This window comes from Podarcis tiliguerta (assembly GCF_965153285.1).
Source record: "Podarcis tiliguerta genome assembly, chromosome: 7".
Lineage (NCBI taxonomy): Eukaryota > Metazoa > Chordata > Lepidosauria > Squamata > Lacertidae > Podarcis > Podarcis tiliguerta.
The window spans coordinates 74,410,264-74,427,377 of record NC_139540.1 but is presented as its reverse complement, the minus strand read 5'-3'; the positions used below and the strand labels follow the sequence as shown (position 1 = coordinate 74,427,377).

Sequence of the window (17,114 nt, the reverse complement as noted above, 5' to 3'; positions counted from 1 at the left end):
GGAGCTTGCTGATCTCATCGGGAGAATCCGCGACCAGAAAGAAGAGGAATGTCAAGAAGCGTGGAAGAAATTTAAAGACTATTTGAATAAATATTGTAATATTAAAGATTTGTAACTACTTGAAAGAAGTAATTAGGCTTAGGATTAAATCAGGATTAAATAAATGACTAAGAAATAATACCATAAGAAAAGTTAGGAAATATGATGATGACCGGATTATTGTTATATGAAATAATGATATTGGAAACTGCTATATTCAATTACAAAGAAATTCAGTTGGAAGAGATTAGAGGAAGTCAAGTAATATGTTTATGAAGTTGGATTTTAATTAAGTTTTATTGTATTTATGTAGGTGATATTATGTGGGGTTGGAAATATCTTACTTCGTTGATTTTTTTTCCTTTTTCTTCCCACTATTGTTTTTTCTTTTTCTGTTATGTTAAAGTTATGTTTTTATATGAAACTCAATAAATATTATTGTAAAAGAAAAAGAAAAAGAGAATAGATGGATGCAAGCAGTTTCATCACCACCATCATCATCATTTATTTATACCCCGCCGGGCCTCCTCAGCCAGTATGGGCAGCTCCAAGCAGAATATTAAAAACATGATAAAACATCAAACATTAAAAACTTCCCTAAACAGGGCTGCCTTCAGATGTCTTCTAAAAGTCAGATAGTTATTTATTTCCTTGGTATCTGATGGGAGGGTGATCCACAGGGTGGTGCCACTACCAAGAAGGCCCTCTGCCTAGATCCCTGTAACTTCACTTCTCGCAGTGAGGGAACCAGCAGAAGGCCCACGGTGCTGGACCTCATTGTCCGGCCTGAATGATAGAGGTAGAGACGCTCCTTCAGGTATACTGGGCCAAGGCCATTTAGGGCTTTCAAGGTCAGCACCAACACTTTGAATTGTGCTCATAAACATACTGGGAGCCAATGTAGGTCTTTCAAGACTGGTGTTATATGGTCTTGGTGGCCCCTCCCAGTCACCAGTCTAGCTGCCATATTCTGGATTAGTTGTAGTTTCCGGGTCACCTTCAAAGGTAGCCACGCAGAGAGTGCATTGCAGTAGTCCAAGCGGGAGATAACCAGAGCATGCACCACTCTGGCGAGACAGTCTGCGGGCAGGTAGGGTCTCGGCCTGTGTACCAGATGGTGCTGGTACACAGCTGCCCTGGACACAGAATTGACCTGCGCCTCCATGGACAGCTGTGAGCATACTCGTAATACCAACAGAATCCATTGCCTCACATCAGATTTCCAGAGAAGCACCCCAACCTGCAAATGTCACTTTCCAAAGTTCAAACCTTATCCTCTGCCATTGTAGATGAAATAAGAAAGAGGCTGGTTGGTGCTGAAGGATAAACTTTTAAAAATATATCAGAAATGGCAAAAGGCAAACAGTTGCAGTGATTTTCTGGTGTAATGTAATACTTATATTTTCAGCTAGTGAAGTTGGTGCTAAAGCATTAGTCCTGATAGAAGGGGAATGTTGGCAAAACCACCACCATATCAAGATGGAAAGAGCACAGCTTCTTTCTGCAGGTGGAGTTAATTTTATTATTGTGATTTTTCACTAACAGATTAAACATCTATCCGAAGACAGATACATACACTTAAATGTTTATTAAAATTCATCATGCTGATGAATTTTCATGATGATTAAGAAAGAATGAAATTGCAGACTGCTACAAGATGTGGAGAGAATTCAACACTGAGGCCAAAAGAACAGTAGTGGAGAGATTCTTCCATCCCCATTAGCAGGGCTGCGAAGGACCTTTGTCTGTAAGAGAGGCTTCAAGATCTTCCCTGCCAGTCACAGAGTACTAGGTTAAATAGATTTGACTGAAAAGAAAGCTTCATGTGCAGTTCTGGAGTTTGAGACCAAAAACAGTTTTATTCCAAAACACTCCAGGGCTCCTGACTGATCCCTGTGAGCACTGCTATGGGAACTCATAGTACATTCCTTATGCTTTGTGAATTATACAATTCAAAAGTGTAATGAAGAAATATATATATATATATATATATATATAATGGAGAGAGGGAGTTTTCTAGCAATCTCATAGGGATTCCTAGTTAGGGAAGTTCCATAATTGTACAACAGCCCTATGACTATATTTCAACACACCCTTTGCTTTTCAAACATGGAACTCAGTTGGGCTTTGAGGTATTTCAAAATGTGGTGGGAAGGTTTATAGGAGACAAGAGTGTCACATTTTGAAAAGCTCTTAGCTATGTGTTTGTGTTGGCTTAAAATGCAGTGCTACATTCTACGGTGGCAATATCTGCTCGGTTTTATGGTACGTTATAAAGGCAGAGTTAACCACAATAAATCTAGATAAGGCTATAAAATTCAATGTGGCTGTAACTTCAAGACATGAAATGGGAGGAAGCATAACATTTGACACATGGTCTCTTCCTAATGCATGTTTGCGCTGGGAACTATGAACAGTCAGAGAATATTCTGCTCATATGCAATGGTGATTCATTCTAGTACCGACGTGCTCCTGTGATGTTGTTGCCAGTCAAACTAGCTTTGGACAGAACATCCCCATCTTGGCTGGGGACGATGCGCACCGCAGTTCAACTGCAGCCTCAGGCGTGCTCTCTAAAAAATGGTTTGCAGGTACAGAAATTGAGAAGCAGGGAAGGGAGCCAAACAAGCCATTGTTTACCGCAGCCTGCTTTGCTGTGCCCTGGGATATTCCTGGGTAAGGTGGAGCAGCTCCCAGCACTGTTTCAGGTGGTCCTGGCAACTAGCAGTCACCAGGAACAGAGACACAGTTCAAGAAGGACACTGACAAACTGGAACGAGTCCAGAGGAGGGCAACCAAAATGGTCAAAGGCCTGGAAATGATGCCTTATGAGGAACGGCTAAGGGAGCTGGGCATATTTAGCCTGAAGAAGAGGAGGTTAAGGGGTGATATGATAGCCATGTTCAAATATATAAAAGGATGTCACATAGAGGAGGGAGAAAGGTTGTTTTCTGCTGCTCCAGAGAAGCGGACACGGAGCAATGGATCCAAACTACAAGAAAGAAGATTCCACCTAAACATTAGGAAGAACTTCTTGACAGTAAGAGCTGTTCGACAGTGGAATTTGCTGCCAAGGAGTGTGGTGGAGTCTCTTTCTTTGGAGGTCTTTAAGCAGAGGCTTGACAACCATATGTCAGGAGTGCTCTGATGGTGTTTCCTGCTTGGCAGGGGGTTGGACTCGATGGCCCTTGTGGTCTCTTCCAACTATGATTCTATGATTCTATTCTATGATTCTATGACATCATCATCATCATCATCATCATCATCATCATCATCATCTTTATACCCCGTCCATCTGGCTGGGTTTCCCCAGCCACTCTGCACAGTTACCAACAGAAGATTAAAAACATGATAAAACATCAAACATTAAAAACTTCCCGAAACAGGGCTGCCTTCAGATGTCTTCCAAAAATCAGAGAGTTGTTTATTTCCTTGACATCTGATGGGAGGGTGTTCCACAGGGTGGGCACCACTACTGAGAAGGCCATCTGTCTAGTTGCTTGTAACCTCACTTCTCAGAGTGAGGGAACAGCCAGAAGGCCCTCGAAGCTGGACCTCAGTATTCTGGCTGAACGATGGGGGTGGAGACACTCCTTCACATATACTGACAAGACCCCCCTCTTGGCCTCACTGATGTGCTCCAAAGGAAAGCCATGCAATACATTTGGCACCAGTTTGTGCAGGAGTTGCCAGAAGGAGGAGTACAAGGCGCTATCCAACTGTCTTCAGGACTCTTGATTTGTGTGGATTTACTCCTTAGCCTTTCCTTCTCCTGAAGATATTCTTGCAAGGCAGTGGAGGTTTAGGGTCAGAGTTTTCCTTCTCCTTGATGGAAGACCTTTGCAGGTTGGTGAGCCTCATCTGCCTCTCACTTCTCTCTACGGCACATGCAGAAACCACCTTCTTCACTGTTGGACCCACTATTAGTCTCATCTGCACAATCTGTCAGAACCAGTTTTTGCAGGCAAGGGAAGTCCCTTACTCACTAAGGGTTTGCTTGAGACCCATCGGCTACGCTCACCTGGTTTAACTGGCAGGTTGAAGCCATTCCCAGGGTGTGGCTGCTGTTGCATGCTGACAGCTTATCTCGGAGCCACAGGTGAGAACTGAGTACAGGGTGGGGGACCAATGGTGGACAAATGACCCCAGAAGGAGCATGACATGTCCTCCACCAGAGGAACTATCTCTCCTCAAAAGATTCCATCAACGGTGTCTCCAAAATTTTTTACACATCACTTGGGAAAACAGGCAAACAATTGCAAAGATCACCAGTGTGAAGGCGATGATTCTTCATATAAAATCTTATAATTTAAGTGTTGATTTCTTAAAAAAAAAAAAGGTGAGAGCCAGTGTGGTGTAGTGGTTATGAGCAGTGGACTCGTAATCTGGTGAATCGGGTTTGATTCCCCACCCCTGCACATGCGGCTGCTGGGTGACATTGGACTAGTCACACTTCTCTGAAGTCTCTCAGCCTCACTCACCTCACAGAGTGTTTGTTGTGGGGGAGGAAGGGAAAGGAGATTGTTAGCCACTTTGAGACTTCTTAGGGTAGTGATAAAGTGGGATATCAAATCCAAACTCCTCCTCCTCCTCTTCTTCTTCAACATCAATTTTGTTGGATTGGTCATGTTGTGTGGATGCCTGATTATCGTCTTCCAAAGCAACTACTCTATTTTGAACTTAAAAATGGAAAGCGTAATGCTGGCAGTCAACAAAAGAGGTTTAAAGACTCTCTCAAGGCAAATCTAAAAAATGTAGTATAAACACCAACAACTGGGAAACACTGGCCTGCGAGCGCTCCAATTGGAGAACAGCATTTACCAAAGGTGTTGTGGGCTTTGAAGACGCTCGAACTCAGGACAAAAGGGAGAAACGCGCTAAGAGGAAGGCACACTTGGCAAACCCTCACCATGATCAACTCCCACCCAGAAACCTTGTTCCCACTGTGGAAGGACATGTGGATCCAGAATTGGCCTCCACAGTCACTTATGGACTCAATGTTAGAACCATGTTTATGGAAGACAATCTTACTTGGCTATGAGTAATCACCAAAGAAGAAGAAGAAGACTATCTTTCTCCTAACACCCGGTACATGTCTACTGAAAAGTAAATCTGACTTGTGGGTATAGAAGGGGTTGGGAACCCATAGCACTCCACATGTTATTGGACTGAGGTTACCATGAGCTCCAGCCAGCATGGCCACTGGTCAGGGATGTCTTTCTCTCTGGGGTACAGGATACCAGCTAGAATCCACTCCATTTCCCCCCTAAACCTGTTTTGGATGCCTGCTTTGTCAGTAGAGACCAGAGCTTCAGGTTCACCCCTCTTTTCCCAAAAGAGCCAAGAGGACTTATTCTCAAACCCCAGAAGTCCTGCTCCTCTGATTGCTGGCAAGGTGGTATCGGCTGTGCCTATAGCTGAGGATCAAGGTGCTCTGCATGGGATCAACAGCAACGGAAGAGGATAATCCATAGAAGATAATCCACACACACATTTTAACAGGGCTCAATTTATATGAAGTCATTAGGAAACTACTGAAGCAACCTGATTGCGGGCAACAGCTGTCAGATTTATGTAGACACAGCTGTACATCTCTTCGAACTGAACGAGCACAAAATTGTTCTTGCAAGATAAACCAGATTATCTTTAAGTGAGGAGAAAGCTGTTAAGCGAATGATATATAAATGGATGTGAATCATTTGGCAGCCGCCAAGATGAACACCTGACATACCCTCTAGGCTGTGGTGTAGCTAATAGCTAAACATGCTTCTGCTATGAACATTGATATCTAGGAGATGCTTCCTAGCGCCTTCCCCTTGCCCCCGAGTTGAATCAAATAGCATTTGAAGCATGGATTTGTTATTCAGACACTATGTACACACCATACATTTAAAGCATGCGCTCCCACAAAGAATTATGGGGACTGTAGTCTACCCCTAACAAAGCTACAATTCTTAGCACCCTTAATGTATGGTTACCAGATTTTTTTCAATGAATCTGGGGACCCCCCCTTTTTTTGAAGCTGAGTAGCAACAGGGAGTCAGTAGTGGGGATAGTGAGGCAAAAGACCCTGGGCCCAAGCACACATGCATATTCTATAAAGGTGCAAAGCCCCTCTTTCGCACCCTGTGAAACATAAATATGCAGTTTTTAAAAAACTGGGCAAGGGTGTGCAAGGCTTCCCTGATCTCCTACCCCTTTCCCCCTTTGTTTTGACAGATCAGGGCAGGCGGCTGTTGCCCAGTTTTTTAAAAACTCTGAGCATTTATGTTTCGCAAGGTGCGAAAGAAGGGCTTTGCACCTTGCCTGGCAGAGAAATCGTGTGCCTTGCACCCCTCCTGGGCAATGGACGCCCGCCCGCAACTCCTGAGCCTCCCCTGATCTGTCAAAACAAAGGGGGAAGGGGGCAGGAGATCTGTCCCGCTGGACGTCCCCAGTTCACCTTTGGCAGTGGCAACGGCAGCAAGCAGCTCCTGAAGCCAGCCAGAGCCAACTGCACTACCAGGTTGGCTCTGGGCTGCTGAGACTGCCGCGTTTCCCGGGGACAGATTTGCAAATCTGGGGACATTCCAGGGACAGAATTTGTCCGGGGACAGATTTGCAAATCCAAGGACTGTCTCCGGGAACTGGGGACGTCTGGCAACCCTACCTTAATGTCCTGATCCCCTGGCCTACCTAGCAGACAGACAGTGTGCCGAGACAAAAGTTCCAAGTCCAGAAGCCAATCCACACAAGCCAAGTCCAAAAATAAGGAAACACAGTACAGGGTCAGTCCAGGTAAGCCAAGATAGGAGTTCAGCAGTCCAGAGTCAGTCTTGAAGCAGAAACCCATGAAGGTCCAAGGAGAATCCCAGTTGAGGTCCCTCAACATGGGCAGTTGGCCAGACCTCAGCTCTGATGCCTTCTCACACTAGGACTGCCATACATCTGGGTTTTCCCATCTGGGAGTCGGGCTGTCAAAATGGTGTCTGGGCAGATTTTTGCCGAATCAGCAAAATGTCTGGGGAAACCCGGACTTATGGCCACTTGGCCATTATTATTTTTTAAAGAAAAATGCTATAAAAATCCAAAAGAAGCCCCAAAACCTATGTTTTTTGGGGGAGATGTTCAACAACTTTGACCCCCACAAAGGTCAAAGTGGCAGATGAAGTTAATGGACTATGCTGAAATGGCTAAAATGACCGGAAAAGTCAGAAATCAGGAAGACCAAAATTTTAATAAGGAATGGGGGAAATGTATAACTTATCTTCAGACCATTGTAAACAGCTAGACTCGTTAGTAGGATTGGAATATCGCTTGCAGTTTAAGGTTGAATTCTGGACATAATGGAAGAGGCAAATGATTTGGAGCATCATAAAAGATGCGGGAGGAAATGTTTAATAAGGGGAGGATGGAAGTCCAGGAGATTCCTTGGAATCTTGTTTTTATGATTTGTGTTTGATTTTTCAACTTGAGGCAAGTTGAAAAACCAAATAAATGGTTAAAAAAAGGTTAAAAAGGTCAACAACCTTGACTGGGAATATGACAACCCTATACTGTGTCTGCTGATGGCAGCATCTGGACTTGATGTGTCCTGGGACCCTCACCTGCTCTCAGCTTGCACCAGCTGATGAATCACATGCCTCCTTGCTCACCTGGCCAGCTAGTGATCTAGGCTGCAGGCCCTCTGCTTCCTGGAGTGCCCTGTCCACTGTTCCTTACGTCTTAGGACCTGCCATGTTTGTGGGGAAGAGGGCCTCTCTGGTTCTGGCGAGGGGTCCTACTGCTTGGCTTCCTGCGCCCTAGCCCCTGTCCTCTCATCATCCTCTGTCACCCCATGAGTACTATCTCCACCAACCTCTCCTTCCCCATCCCTAGATTGTTCCTGCGTGACCCACTCTCAGCTGCCGCCCCCCCCCCCACCGCCGGGATCCTCTTCCTCCTCCCTGAAGCTATGACACTTAACAGACGACAGTTTCCAAGATTCTTTTAGGACTGTGTGTGTTTCCCATGCACTTTAAATAATGGTTTGTACACAGCCGTATAATCGTAGGAATGTGTAGCTCAGATTTTGAGAATATGCACATTCTCATGTTTTGGACTGTTTCTTAAAGCACGCCAGATAGCCACAGTTAGCTCAGATTGAAAATATTAATCTAAGAGTTGTACATTGTTTCTAATTCCTACCCATTCTTTTCTGAGTAAAAGAAAGATTCCTGGGGCTCACTGCATGGTGTAAGATGGTAACTCTGCCTGCTAGATAAAAGGCACCTACCATATTATTGCCCCTTTTTCCCCCCATTCATTTTCTTGCCGCCATTAAAAAGTTTACAGCCCCATTCATTTTGGTGGGGTTCTAAAAACATAACAAAAAATGATCTGTGGAGTCATTCGCCAGATCAAGAACTCAAATGCACTATTCTCCTACTTCCCAGGATCCTTAAAAAGGCAAAATGCCAGTTTAAAACGTTCATGCGACTCAGTTTAGACCTGTTTCCCCCCACAACTTAAACCAGCCCAGTAAACACACGTCTTTGTGTAGATGTCAGCCAATATTGTAAAGGCCTGCATGTTTTAGTCTAAAGCTATTGCGTCTAAACACTAAAAGGTACCCTGGCAGGGGGTACATATTAGCAGAGGGTTTTGTTGTTAATTTATGGTTTGAGACAGCTCTTCGTGGAAAGCAACTGACTGGGTTTGCTGCATTTTAAAAAGCAGTCTTATTATTTGGTATTAGTGTTAAATTGCCCGTTTCATCTTCGCTAGCACTCCTCAATAGGCAGACATAATTTTTGGCTTCATGATTTCCACATGCAATTCTACTAGGATGGAAATTTTTCATTGTCTGTATGGGAATGAAATTCCAAACCTGAGGGATTGTGAGACTCTTCGCTCGGTTATTCCTTTTGCCTCTTTCCTGTGTTACATTCACAAGTGGCGGTACAAGCGAGGTTCAAACATGCTTTTTAGTGTGGATTTAAAGAGTAAAAACATCAGGCGAACATTCACGAGGCTCTGCTTAAAGGTGTGTAAAGTTATCCCTAAGAGAGAGACCTGCTGATATAGAATCCATAAAAAGATATCCGTAGAATAATTGTGGAATAATACTTTGTTTCTTACAATAAAGGTAAAGGTACCCCTGACCATTAGGTTCAGTCGTGGATGACTCTGGGGTTGCGCGCTCATCTCGCTCTGTAGGCCAAGGGAGCCGGCGTTTGTCCGCAGACAGCTTCCAGGTCATGTGGCCAGCATGACTAAGCCGCTTCTGGTGAACCAGAGCAGTGCACGGAAATGCCGTTACCTTCCCGCTGGAGTGGTACCTATTTATCTACTTGCACTTGATGTGCTTTCGAACTGCTAGGTGGGCAGGAGCTGGGACCGAGCAACGGGAGCTCACCCCGTCGCAGGGATTAGAACCGCCGACCTTCCGATCAGCAAGCCCTAGGCTCTGTGGTTTAGACCACAGTGCCACCCGCATTCCTTACTTCTTACAATAAGCATTTTTTAAATAACTTTTTTTAAAAAAAATTGCCAGGTCCCCAAATTCCAAGACCATGATGATGATGATCCACGGCTGCATGGTCTCAGCCAAAGCTCATAGTGTTGAGAGGCTCATAAATGCAAGCGTTGCGCTCAAAAGTAGAAGCAGAGCCCGACTCTCTGTAGAAATGGAAAACCTCTGTCGTTACATCCATTATAATATGCCTGCCTTTGTCTGAGTGGGACTCCAGCCCAGCTGTTTTGCACTGGCTGTAGAAGGCGAAACATAGAGTGCAGGATAGGACAGGGGCTCAAAAGCAGGGGTACTTTGAGGGTATTTCCAAGGAGGTGATGAAGCGTTAGATGCCTGAAGGCGAAATAAGAGAGATTCTGGCCAAAAATTAGGAGGTATTTTAATATGACTGGGCAGTGTAAGTATGGGAACTGCACACATTCTACCGTAATATAATTGGTGTGCATACGGTTCCTGATATTGCCTGTTATTTCAGTGCTTAACATGCCTAACATGTCTAGTTCCCTCCCGCTTTTTCAGTTGCACATCATCAGCTTTCCCCATCAGCGGCGCAATTTGTGTCCAAGTGCACACTAAAAAAAATCCCTGAGAGGTGTGTTCAAGCATTCATAACTGTGTTGTATTCTGGCCATAATATTCAGACATTACACTATGCCACATCCCATCATCGTCATCATGGCTAATTAACATTTTTAGACCGCTTTCAAGTGTTCAGGGAAGTTTTTAATGTTTAATGCTGTATTGTGTTTTTAATATTCGATTGGGAGTCGCTCAGAGTGGCTGGGTAGGCTCAGCCAGATGGGTGGGGTAATAATAATAATAATAATAATAATAATAATAATAATAATTTTATTTATACCCCGCCCTCCCCGGCCAGAGCCGGGCTCAGGGTGGCTAACACCAGTAAAATTACAGTAAAAACATAATAGGAAAAGAAAAAAACCCAATTTAAAATACAGGTAAAATACATAAGGGTCAGACTGAGTCCAAACCAAATAGCTCGGTCTTGCAGGCCCTGTGGAAAGATGTCAAGTCCTGCAGGGCCCTAGTCTCTTGTGACAGAGCGTTCCACCAGGTCGGGGCCAGTACTGAAAAGGCCCTGGCCCTAGTTGAGACCAATCTAACCACCTTGTGACCTGGGACCTCCAAAATGTTGTCATTTGTGGACCTTAAGGTCCTCTGCAGGGCATACCAGGAGAGGCGGTCCCGTAAGTACGTGGGTATAATAATAATATATTATAATTATTATTATTTATCAAACCACTTCATATGCATGATTTAGTTGGAATGCTTACAATAACCCCCATAAGTGAGTCTTATTCAGCATTTTGCAGATGGAGGGCGGGGACCTCAGGCGGAAAGAAAGTTTCCAGCTGCTGAGTTCACGGCAAAAGCAAAATTTGAATCAGGGACTTCTTGGTTTGTAGTTCAGTCCCTTAAGCTAAACTAAAAAGTGGGTATTTCTGCCCTGTGTGTTTTATGTTCAAAATGATAGAATCATAGAATTGTACAGTTGGAAGGGACTGTGAGGGTCACCTAGCCCAGCCCTCTGTAATGCAGGAGTACAGTGGTGCCCCGCAAGACGAATGCCTCGCAAGACGGAAAACCCGCTAGACGAAAGGGTTTTCCGTTTTGGAGGTGCTTCGCAGGACGAATTTGCTATGGGCTTGCTTCGCAAGACGAAAATGCCTTGCGATTCCTGGGGTTTTTTCCCCTCCCCCCCTTTTCCCCAAGCCCCTAAGCCGCTTAACAGCTGATCGCTAAGCTGCTTAACAGCTGATCTAAGCCGCTTATCAGCTGATCTAAGCCGCTAATAGCCTTTTAGCAGCTAATCCGCTAATCCCTTAAGCCTTTAATAGCCGCTAATAGCCTTTTAGCAGCTAATCCGCTAATCCCTTAAGCCTTTAATAGCCGCTAATAGCCGCTAAACCGCTAATAGCACTAATAGCGCTAATCCGCTAATGGGCTTGCTTCGCAAGACGAAAAAAACCGCAAGACAAAGAGACTCGCGGAACGGATTCTTTTCGTCTTGCGAGGCACCACTGTATTTTTGCCCAGCACGAGGCTCAAACCCACAAGCCTGAGATTAAGAGTCTCCTTCTCTGCTGACCGAAGCAATTCAGCGGTTTAAAATGGTAGATTCCTTTTCATGCATTAGAACATTCTTTGCATTGTTGCAATGCATTAACATGCTGAACAAATAGGCACATTGTTTTGTAAACTATCACCAGATGTGCTTAATAATATCTACTTTTCAATAGGCATTGAGCCTGCATCTCCACCGTTCTTGCTAAAGATAGGAAGAGATGCAAATAGAGAAGCACTGGGGGGCATGTATTCTCTATAGGCCTACACATCCCAAAATTATTTGGAAGAAACTATGGCAGCTTGTGAAAGTAAGGTAGGCAAGCCCTGTATTCGTGACTGGCCTAGCTCAGGAACGACAAGATGCTAGTTTCGGAAGCATATTCTGTGTATACGAAGCGGCCTAGGACCCTCGTACCTACGGGACCGCCTCTCCTGGTATGCCTCGCGGAGGACCTTAAGGTCCACAAATGACAACACCTTGGAGGTCCCAAGTCACAAGGTGGTTAGATTGGTCTCAACTAGGGCCAGGGCCTTTTCAGTAGTGGCCCCGACTTGGTGGAACGCTCTGTCACAAGAGATTAGGTTACTGCGGGATTTGACATCTTTCCACAGGACCTGCAAGACAGAGCTGTTCCGCCTTTGCTTTGGTTCGGACTCAGTCTGACCCTTATGTTTCCCTCCCCTTATGGTTTTGATTTATGGGCTACAGTTAAAATGAGGCTGCATTTTAAATTGTATTTTAACCTGTATTTTAATAAATTGGTTGTGTCCCCCCCCCATTATGTTTTTATTGTAATTTTACTGGTGTTAGCCACCCTGAGCCCGGCTCTGGCCGGGGAGGGTGGGGTATAAATAAAAATTTATTATTATTATTATTAGACATAAATAGAAGCCCAATCCAAAAACCATCTGTTGTACTTAAATCCATTGAAATAAATGGGACAGGTTTTGCATGGCTTAAATAGGCTCATTAATCTCAACAAGACTTCAGTGCAAACTTTTACTGAATTTAGGTCAGTGTTTGCTCACCCGGTTGGCTTATGAGAACAAAAGAATCAAAATGGAAGCATCCTTTCTGAGGTCAATGAAGAAGACAGCAGCAATAACAACAACATACCAAGGCAGTAAACTTATGCCAGGGATATACCATTCCCTACCCACATAATTGAATATTCCTCCATACAAAATAATTCCCACATAGAAAGGTTCTAGCCTAGCTTACTAGGGGCACAATTTTTAATATTTTTATTTCAATGGAAGAGCACTTCACTATGGACTCAGCTATACAGCTGCAAATAAAAGCTGCGTTGTAAAGTGCAATATACAAATGTTGCACTAGATGGCGAGAGTGAGCTATGCAAAATTCAATGTATTTTTCAAAATGTTTCCCCAGTGTTTTTTATATGTGTGTAGATTCCACCTATGGGATGCGGGTGGCGCTGTGGGTTAAAGCCTCAGCACCTAGGACTTGCTGATCGAAAGGTCGGTGGTTCGAATCCCCGCGGCGGGGTGCGCTCCCGTCATTCGGTCCCAGCGCCTGCCAACCTAGCAGTTCGAAAGCACCTCCGGGTGCAAGTAGATAAATAGGTACCGCTTTATAGTGGGAAGGTAAACGGTGTTTCCGTGCGCTGCGCTGGCTCGCCAGATGCAGCTTGTCACGCTGGCCACTTGACCCGGAAGTGTCTTCGGACAGCGCTGGCTCCCGGCCTCTAGAGTGAGATGAGCGCACAACCCTAGAGTCTGGCAAGACTGGCCCGTACGGGCAGGGGTACCTTTACCTTTACCTAGATTCCACCTATGTGAGTGCTCAATTGTTGACTGAAGTGGTAAAGGTTGTTTGACCCACCAGGTCAGCCATGTTGAGATGGTGTTGCCTGGAATATAGTTCTGTTAAAGCCTTAATCCAGCTGCCTGGTTCTAGATTTAGATCTTCTGGGAGCTCCCCATAACATAAAACAAAATTAATGGGAATATTATACAATATATTGACAATTATTTATTAAAAAATATTGTATGTATGTTTTTATGTATTTATTAAGATTATATACATCCTTTCAAGCTGACTTAAAAGAAACATTAAACTGCATTTTGTAAGAAACCACAGCAAACAATATCAACATATAAAAAGGTGTCAAAAACAGGGCAGTTGTGGTCCAGGATGGGGAGTCCAACTGGAGCAGACTTTGTGGTTTTTGCCTATATTTCTCTCTCCTCTACAATACTTCCCAGAAGACTGCTGTTGCAGGGAGGGGGATAGTCAAGCTGGAGCAGGTTATGAGGTGGTCTTTATCTGTAAGTATATTTCTCTTCTCACAGGACAGTTGGAGGTAAAACGAACGTGTAGCAGATATGTTTGCTATATTGATGTCATATCAAAGTTGACTTTTCCGTGGCTTTGAAAGTACTCATGTGAAAATGCTCTATTGTATACCCACGTCACAACTAGGGATGGAATTTCTCGATTTCTCATTTTTCCCAGTCTTAAATTCTGCTCTCCAAATTTCTGCACCATCTTGAGTTTTTATAATTATTTTTAAATCCTCATGAAAATTCTCCAGCATTTTTGTGTGAATTTCTCCTAAGAAACACATTTTTGAATGCAGTTCTGGCTATGTACACATGGTTGCTAGCAATTTCTCCTAATATAATTCAGTTTTGGATGTTATTTTCACTAATATAGTTATTTCGAAGCACACGTGCCCCTAGCATTTTAGTGTATTTTTCATCTTTGTTGGAAGCCGCCCAGAGTGGCTGGGGAAACCCAGCCAGATGGGCGGGGTACAAATAAATAAATAAATTATTATTATTATTATTATTATTATTATTATTATAACATATATTTTGGTAAACACTGGTTGAAGGACTGCATCACAAAATTCAGATAAGTGCGAATTTCGAAGGCTGGCTATGTTCCATTTGTCATATTTTTTAAGCCAAGTGTGAAAGAATTGGCTTTAAATTCTCCCCACACCTAGTCATGACTTGTCATGTTCTGGTTCAACCCATTTTCCCCAAGCTGTTTTCAAGACACAGTGTGTTGCAATACTCGCCCAGCGTCTCTGAACCTACTGAAAAATATCAGCTAAAGCAGACTTCAAAACAGGCTTTTGCATTACTGAATTGAAATGTAATTCTGTGCCCTTTATCTGTTCCATTAGAAACACATGAATACACATAGGCCAGTAACTGTAAATCTGACTGGGAAGATCTCTTAGAAAATACAGTTTTCCTTATCACATCTTATTCTTTCTCTTGTCCAGGTTTGCTGCGCACCCGGTATACCTGCTGAACGATGACGACCTGCCATCCTTGCAAGGTACAATTATTGTACCTGACCTAGCCTAACATTTTCAGAATCTAATCTCCTTAGAGCCCAGCAGGCAGTTCCCTTTGTAGGCTGAGCTGTGGCAAGCTGCTGGGCAGCAAAGGTGATTTAAATCACACAATCAAAGGAAAGCATAATCCGCGCCATATGTTGGGGCTGCAATCCATGCAGACAGGAACGTGGGGAGAGAAGCCCTGAATCAGCAGTAGGGAAGACTGAAACCTATCCAAAACAGATTGTCTTAAGAACTGAGGAGAATGTCGAAGACTGAGGATGAAGGGAGACTGTGGAGAAAAGGGTGTGTGTGAAGGTGTAGAATTTCGTAGACCAGCGGCCGTACCATGAGAAAGGGAGACACAATGAGATGGATGCAATCTGGAGCATTTTGCTTTCAATATGTTCTGACAGTTGTAAAGTTTCTCAGAAAGGAAGACAAGAGATTTTGAAGTTGTACCGGGTGCTGGGGGTCCTAAACTGTGAAAAATGTGACACCCCCTTTTATCCTCTATACAGTTTGCCCCTGCCCCATAAGAACAGATGTTTTAGTTCAATATTTCAGGCTTTTGGTTTGTGTGATCGCAGAGAGTGAACTGCAAGTGCCCAAATGTTGTTGTTGTTGTTTAGTCGTTTAGTCATGTCCGACTCTTCGTAACCCCATGGACCAGAGCACACCAGGCACTTCTGTCTTCCACTGCCACCCGCAGTTTGGTCAGATTCATGTTTGTAGCTTCGAGAACACTGTCTAACCATCTCGTCCTCTGTCGTCCCCTTCTCCTTGTGCCCTCCATCTTTCCCAACATCAGGGTCTTTCCCAGGGAGTCTTCTCTTCTCATGAGGGGGGCCAAAGTATTGGAGCCTCAGCTTCACGATCTGTCCTTCCAGTGAGCACTCAGGGCTGATTTCCTTCAGAATGGAGAGGTTTGATCTTCTTGCAGTCCATGGGACTCTCAAGAGTCTCCTCCAGCACCATAATTCAAAAGCATCAATTCTTCGGCAATCAGCCTTCTTTATGGTCCAGCTCTCACTTCCATACATCACTACTGGGAAAATCATAGCTTTAGCTATACGGAGCTTTGTTGGCAAGGTGATGTCTATGGTTTTTAAGATGCCATCTAGGTTTGTCATTGCTTTTCTCCCATGAAGCAGGCGTCTTTTAATATTGTGACTGCTGTCAGCATCTGCAGTGATCATGGAGCCCAAAAAAGTAAAATCTCTCACTGCCTCCATTTCTTCCCCTTCTATTTGCCAGGAGGTGATGGGACCAGTGGCCATGATCTTCATTTTTTTGATGTTGAGCTTCAAACCATATTTTGTGCTCTCCTCTTTCACCCTCATTAAAAGGTTCTTTAATTCCTCCTCACTTTCTGCCATCAAAGTGCCCAACTAGGAAGGCACTAATGTGAGCAATTTTCTCATAATTGTCTCATGCGGAGCTAATTTGTCATGTCCCAGATCTTCCTTGCTCTTGCCTCTGTGTACCCAACAAACTAGTTCAGCGTGCCCACAATTCTAGACACAGCTACTCGAGAGTAAGCCTAATCAGAGGTGTAGAGAAAGCGCGGTTTGACCCAAAAGTCATGAAATTGACCCAGTAATGTGAGGAGAAATGGGTTCGTTCATTTGCCTCCTCCTTGTATGAGTATAGAATGATGATCTAAATCCTATTATGTATATAGTACATTAACTGATTTACCCCATGAAAAATAATACAGTGGTACCTCCGGTTACATACACTTCAGGTTACATATGCTTCAGGTTACAGACTCCGCTAACCCAGAAATAGTGCTTCAGGTTAAGAATTTTGCTTCAGCATGAGAACAGAAATCATGCTCCGGCGGTGCGGCAGCAGCAGGAGACCCCATTAGCTAAAGTGGTGCTTCAGGTTAAGAACAGTTTCAGGTTAAGAACAGACCTCCGGAACGAATTAAGTACTTAACCCGAGGTACCACTGTACAAACATTATCCTATATATAAGACATCATTATCTCTTCCCACTCCACGCACAGATAAAATGTTCTGCTGAATCATTTCACCAAGTTATCAGCATGTTTACTTGAAACCAAAGCAAATCCCATTGAACTCAGTGGGGATTACCTCTGATCTAACATGTATAGATTATACGGGCGGCATAGACCCCACACCTAACATCATGAAATCAGGTGTAAATAA

At 44.0% G+C, this 17,114-nt stretch overlaps 1 protein-coding gene across 1 annotated transcript in view; it reads left to right on the top strand.

The window, feature by feature from the left end:
• FBXL7 (F-box and leucine rich repeat protein 7) overlaps positions 1 to 17,114 on the top strand; it is a 200,340-nt gene that overhangs the window by 5,997 nt on the left and 177,229 nt on the right. Inside the window, exon 2 of the mRNA XM_083449530.1 lies at positions 14,881 to 14,936. The gene's annotated coding sequence lies outside the window, so the exon portion shown is untranslated. The remainder of the gene's footprint in view (positions 1 to 14,880; positions 14,937 to 17,114) is intronic.